Source organism: Mchenga conophoros, linkage group LG3 (genome assembly GCF_057382185.1).
Source record: "Mchenga conophoros isolate Kocher_MC1m ecotype Shallow Benthic linkage group LG3, M_conophoros_male_GT1.1, whole genome shotgun sequence".
Taxonomy (NCBI): domain Eukaryota; kingdom Metazoa; phylum Chordata; class Actinopteri; order Cichliformes; family Cichlidae; genus Mchenga; species Mchenga conophoros.
This window is the reverse complement of record NC_140528.1, coordinates 40,601,737-40,607,940: the sequence shown is the minus strand read 5'-3', so window position 1 is coordinate 40,607,940 and position 6,204 is coordinate 40,601,737. Positions and strand designations below refer to the sequence as shown.

The 6,204-nt window shown below is 38.2% G+C and overlaps 1 long non-coding RNA gene across 1 annotated transcript; it reads left to right on the top strand.

The window, feature by feature from the left end:
- The first annotated feature begins 317 nt into the window (after positions 1-317).
- On the top strand, positions 318-2,320 carry LOC146578651 (uncharacterized). Its single transcript, XR_014891583.1, has 3 exons — positions 318-421; positions 902-988; positions 2,214-2,320. It is a non-coding gene; the product is annotated as an uncharacterized LOC146578651 (long non-coding RNA).
- The last annotated feature ends 3,884 nt before the right edge of the window (positions 2,321-6,204 follow it).

Below are 6,204 nucleotides of genomic sequence, written 5' to 3'. Positions count from 1 at the left end.
TCCATCACGCTCTCCTCCTGTTCTCTCTGTGTTGACATGTGTTGGATCAGTCTGTGTTGTGGTTCTACTGGTGTTACTGGTTCTGCTGGTGAGACGATGTGTTCACAGGAAACCTGAAGGTGAGACTCAGACGTCCTGATCTTACAAGAGTTGGTTTACTGAATGATTTTAAAAAATTTACTATTGTTACTTTGTTGGATTGACATTCTTTTCCCATTGAAGTAATTATAATTTGTTGAAAATTACAAACATAGAAATGTTTTCCAAAATAATTTCTTTATACAAGAGTTATGACAGCGGTTAAATGTTATTATTTCAGCTGAACAAGAAGAAGTTGCAAATGATAATTTCACAGATGACATCACATATAGTGACATCAAATCATCACATCATCAGCAAAGGGCAATCAAAGAACACAGAGGTAACATTGTGTTTTTCTCTCACGTGATATGGGTGGTAGTTGTGAAATAATTGTTTCTGCCAGACCTTGTCAAGATAGCCAGCTAGATAGATATGGGAACCATGAAGAAACTGCTAGGAAAGCCTCAATCACCAATTACCTGGAGAGGATAAGTTAAGGATAAGTCCTCATAAGGTCTGATCCAGATAAATAATAGCTACACCCTGCCAGTGGTCAGAAAACCCGTTGGGATAATAAGCTAAAGGAGGAGATAGAAGCCACTGACATCAAGACAAGAAAGCTCCTGATACAATTCAGAACAGCAGGGTGCAAGTATGGCCTGGAAGTCCCGAGATCAAAATGGGACAAGCACCTACCACAACACAAAGAGAGAAACGTAATTAAATGTATTCTACAAGATGAAAACCGCATTGTTGCTTCTAAAACCAAGGTTAAACTAATGGACTGTCCTTAAACTAACTTACATCTTTCATTCTGCAGACATTGATACAGATGTGGTGTACTCAGCAGTGAGAACTGAAGATGTCACTTGTGGACACATAGCCATCAAACCAAAGAAGATCAGAGGTACAGCTGCTGTTTGTCTGAACAGAGTGAAAACCAACTGTTCTTTTCATGTCCTCACGTTTCCATTCTACACTGAACAAAAATATAAACGCAGTGCTTTTGTTTTTACTCCCATTTGTCATGAGCTGAACTTAAAGATCTGAAACATTTTCTACATACACAAAGAACCCATTACTCTCAAATATTGTTCACAAATTTGTCTAAATCTGTGTTGACATGCCACACCTGTGAGGTGGGATGGATTATCTGCGCAAAGGAGAAGTGCTCACTAACAGAGATTTAGACAGATTTGTGAACAATATTTGAGTGTAATAGGTCTTTTCCTCTATGTTGAGAATGTTTCAGATCTTTGAGTTTAGCTCATGAAAAATGGGAGCAAAAACAAAAGTGTTGCGTTTATATTTTTGTTCTGTGTAATTTAGCTAATCCTAACATGATGTCATCATTTGGTAGTCACAGATAATCAGGGAGGACCACCCTGTTTCTGCACTAATAAGCATTGTTAGTGAGCAAGGATGTCACACATGCAAGCTAAACCAACAATCCAGAATACTGGGTAGAACACTACAACTAGAAAAATGTAAACCATTTGGTGCAGTCCTAGTTATAAGAACACCATCCAGGAAGGTACTGTTTGGATACTACATGTTCAATTCAATTTTATATTTACAGTGCTAGATGACAACGGTAGCCTGAAGGCACGTTCCATTATAAGGTAAAGATACTACAATAATACAGGAAAATCAGAGAAACCCCAACAATCCGATGACCCCCTATGAGCAAGCACTTTGATGACAGTAGCAAGGAAAAACTTAAAAAAAAAAAGAAACCTCCAGCAGAACCAGGCTCAGGGAGGGGTGGGGATCTGGTGTAACCAGGTGGGGGTGAGGAGAGGAAGACAGGAAAAAGACATGCAACATATAAACCGAACCGCGTGTGGTGGTGGTCTGAATGTTCAGCCTGTCTGAGAAATCGTGTCCTTCTTTTAATTCTTAATGTTATTCAATGGAGTTGATGACTGTGGCTTTGAAAGAGGAGGGGAGAGAAACCACTGATATCACATGCACCAGTATGATGACTGAAAGCTGGAAAGCTTTAAAATTACAGGGAAAGTCTGAACTGGGACTGTGTGTGATGCAGAGAGGTGGAGATTGGAGGTCTTGATTGAACTACAAAGCTTGTAATCATGTTTCCTGTTGTTTGAACTGTGTGTGTTTGTATTCAGACTTTAAACCAGAGCCAGACGTCGTCTACTCTTCACTGAAGTAGTCCACCAGTCCACCAGTCCAACCACTGATGTCCATCTGCTGGTCTCTAACTGGTCCCCCCAGCACCTCAGACAAGAGGAAATCCACATGTTGAAAATTTTTTTATATGCTTCATATCATTTTCTAACCAAATTATACTCAAATAATTAAAAAATAAAATAATTTGTCTTAATTGAAATGCAATCGGTCATATACAAATATTAGTTATTTTATGACACCAACGTCTTTGATATCTTTGCATTATTAAAGATGTATATATATTTTTTTGTTGTGACACTTTCGTCGTGTGGTTCAGTGGGTTTCACTGAGATGTCGGATGGAAACTTTAACTTGTTTACTTGTGGCTAACTGATGTACATCTCTCTTCAATGCAGGAAACACACACATTACAGGAAAAAGCAAAGACATCATTCAATACTGTGAACTGCACAGCAGAGCTTCAGTACAGGATGTGTCTGTTTGAGACTGAAAGACTTTATGTCCTTGGACACTCAGAAACCAACCAGCAGCAGGTGACATGGTGTACATTTTCATTTTAATGTGTTTAATTTAGTTTAAATGTGAGAATTGTCCAGTGGTTTCAACAATTTTGCCTTTTTTTTCCTCATTTAAATTGATTATAAAATGGAAAATGGGGTTAGTCTTTGAAAGCTGAACTTACTTTTTATTCAATAATCCCAAGCATCATTTTAGTTATCATTAGTCCTTGTGGGAAACCTTCACAATGTCACAAAGAGACTTTTAACATCCAAACTTAGAAAATATTTTTTGGGCTAAACAAATCCTTTAGATCTTGCCCTGAGGTCTTTTCTGAAAACTGTTTGGTCACCACCTACAGACAAATCAGTTCTTCTCATTAGCATTCAATTTTTTTGTGGTCTGAAACTACAAACTTCTGTAACAAACACATACAAGGAACGCCATAACCATTTGGCTAGCATAGCATACAAGAACATCTGTGCTGAATACAGTCCAGAGGTGAAAATGAGACACACCCTCTAGGGTGATTGAAAATGATCAAGCTAAGATCCTGCAGGACTTTCAGACACAGAAAAACATAAAAAAATTTGTGATACAGATGTTTTAATGCTTCAGTTTATAACTTCTGTTATTCTGGTAGGACAGAAGAATTCCCAACTCAGCACTTCCTGCATTTGCCCTAAGCTTCCTATTTGACTGTCCCTAAAGTACCTCACCTAGGATGTGAACTGAAGGATCCTCAAATGGTTCAATCACCTTGAATCTAGTCCCTTTTAGCCCTTTTTAATAGACCAAGCTGAGACTCTTGAGAGAGCCCAGATACAAAGGAAGCCATTTTGACCCTCAGTCATCTTTTTGGTCTCTTCCTACAGAGCTCATGGCCATAGTAAGAATGTTCGCCGATAAACCCAAAGCGTTTTTTTCATCTCTCCATTAAATATAACATAGCACTACATCTGTGTTATAGAGGTGCACCAGTCCTTTATAAGCAAGATCAGAAAAATACTTGAACAAGGTGTTCAAGTATTTTGCAATCTTGGTCACAAAATGCTTAACAAAAGGCTTCACATGAAACCCTTGATTCGAGTCAGGAACTATCTCAACCCAGAGTGTGCACTCTGCTTTATTCCAGTTAGGAATGATAGTATTAAACTGCTGAAGGTCTGAATTCTTATTCCAGCTATTTCATACTTGGGTACAAAGTGCTTGAGTGTGAGGTGGAGGTCTTTATTCTGTAAACCACAATGTCTACAAAAACTAGAGAGATCCTAAAATCAGTGAACCTAATAATGAATCCAATACACTGTCCTTGTTGGCTATAGAAATTCTGTCTGTAAAAAACGTGAACAAAATTGAAGATCAAAGTGCAGCTCTGGTGGAGTCAAACAAGCATCAGGAAGGAGTCTGAGTTGTTGTGGACTCACTACCCTCACTACAGTAGCACAAGGACCAGTTTTCCTGCAGAAATTTATCAGATTTCCATCCATCCATCTAAATATTTTAACCCAAAAGCACCTGGCAAACGACACCCGGAGTAATGTAACTGAATGTATTCTCCGAGATGAAAACCGCATTTATCCACCTGAATCCAAAGTCTGAGTAATGGACTTCCTGTCCTCTCCAGCATTATGGCATTGATCTTACAAAAACAAGCTGAGGATTTATACTTGTAGGAAAAAGAAATCACTCAGCAAAGCTTAATGTCATTTTTTTTTTTTTTTTTTTTACAATGGCTGATCTAACAACTCAAACAAAAAGGAAATACTGTGGATGTTAATTGTTTTGTGAGGATTAGTAAAAATCATCTCAACGTCTGGACAAAAGGATCTGTAATTTAGTTAAAATAATGCACATCTCAAATTGTAGCAAATTAAGCTATTGCTTAATTTTGTCTTCTCTTGAGTCCTGAATGTAAAACCAAAGCAGCAACTTCCTGTTGTTCACTACAGCGTGTTCCATTTTGGCTCATAATACTGTTCATGTTGTCAGAACATGTTTGCTTTGTGCTTTGTGGTGAAGTGCATCAGTTTGCATTAACAGAAGATAAAAGCTCTGTGGTCGACCGCCTTTTTTGCACAAACACCCACGGGTTCCTTCTGGTCAACTGTTTGTTCACAACAGAGGTGGTAAGCACTGTAAAAAATTAACCCTTAAGTGTGCAGTGCTATTACAGTTGCTGCTGTTAAAGTGATTTACGTGTTTGATTCTTCAGACACTGATCCATCTGCAGTGTATTAGGCTGTGAAAAAAAAAGATGCCACTTATGAACAATTAGCCAAAGAGGACCAGAGGTACAGCTGCTCTTTATCTTTAACTCTGAAAAAAGCCAAGCAAGTTGTTTTTCTTCCTGCCAAGTTAAACTACTCCTTTTTAAACACAGTGAACAGTGCTACCCTACCTATTTCCAGTTTGTATTATCCACAAAGCTAAAGACACACTTACCATACTCAAGATCATTCTGTAAATTCAAATTAAACTTACTAAAAAAACTTAATGCAAAGAAAAAAAGATTAAAAAAAGAAAAAATATGACACACAATAAACAATTTGATGTGCAGTAACTTCTTGCAATCAATGTGCTGTTAAATGGCTACAGGATCTAGAACTGAAAGAGCAAACATTTACTCTTCCTAGTGGCTGAAAACTGCCTAGTTGTTGCACTTTTTTGACCACATTTCCAAGATGGTGATCACAAAGTTTCAAGCCTATCTGAGTTTTTCATCACTGGCTCTGTGAACCTGCTGAGAACCAAGAATAAAAAAGGATCTTACAGTTTAATTTCTTTGTCCACTACAGAGGACATAAATAAATAAATAATAATACATTTTTATTTATATAGCACCTTTCAAGACAGAGTCACAAAGTGCACAATATGCACAAAGCGAATTGTCAGGAAAGAGATGGCTGTTTGGAGACACACCTCTTTTATTAATATTTTGAAAAACAAGTTATGGGTACATATTTGCACAACTTTTTAGGTATATGTACAAGTAGCGGTAATTACAAGTACGAAACATGTGCTGTGCTTCATAAACGAGTAACAAATGTAGTACATAACAATAACTTACAGCACACCAGAAAAATAGATTCAGACTACCTTTTAGGCTCAGGTGGATGAATGGATGTTTTCACACTTTTCCACGCTGTCAGATTCCACCGGTGGAGTTGAGCATAACTTGCTTTTCACAAGTTTATTGCCGCACACCATCCACGACTCCCGCTGAACACGTAGCGCTACTTTGAAGTTTGTTTTTCGCGCTACTTGTACGGCACTATGTTGCCTGGCGGATGGACATGTGACCAACATACCACTCTTGAACCCCGATACTGTGTGTCTGATCACATGCCCTTCCGCCAGGCAACGTAGTGCCGTACAACAGCGGAACAAACAAAACAAATCGTCTTACGATATGACAAAAATCAGGGACGATCCATAGAAAAGCCGCACCTGACTAAAAGCCGCAGGGTT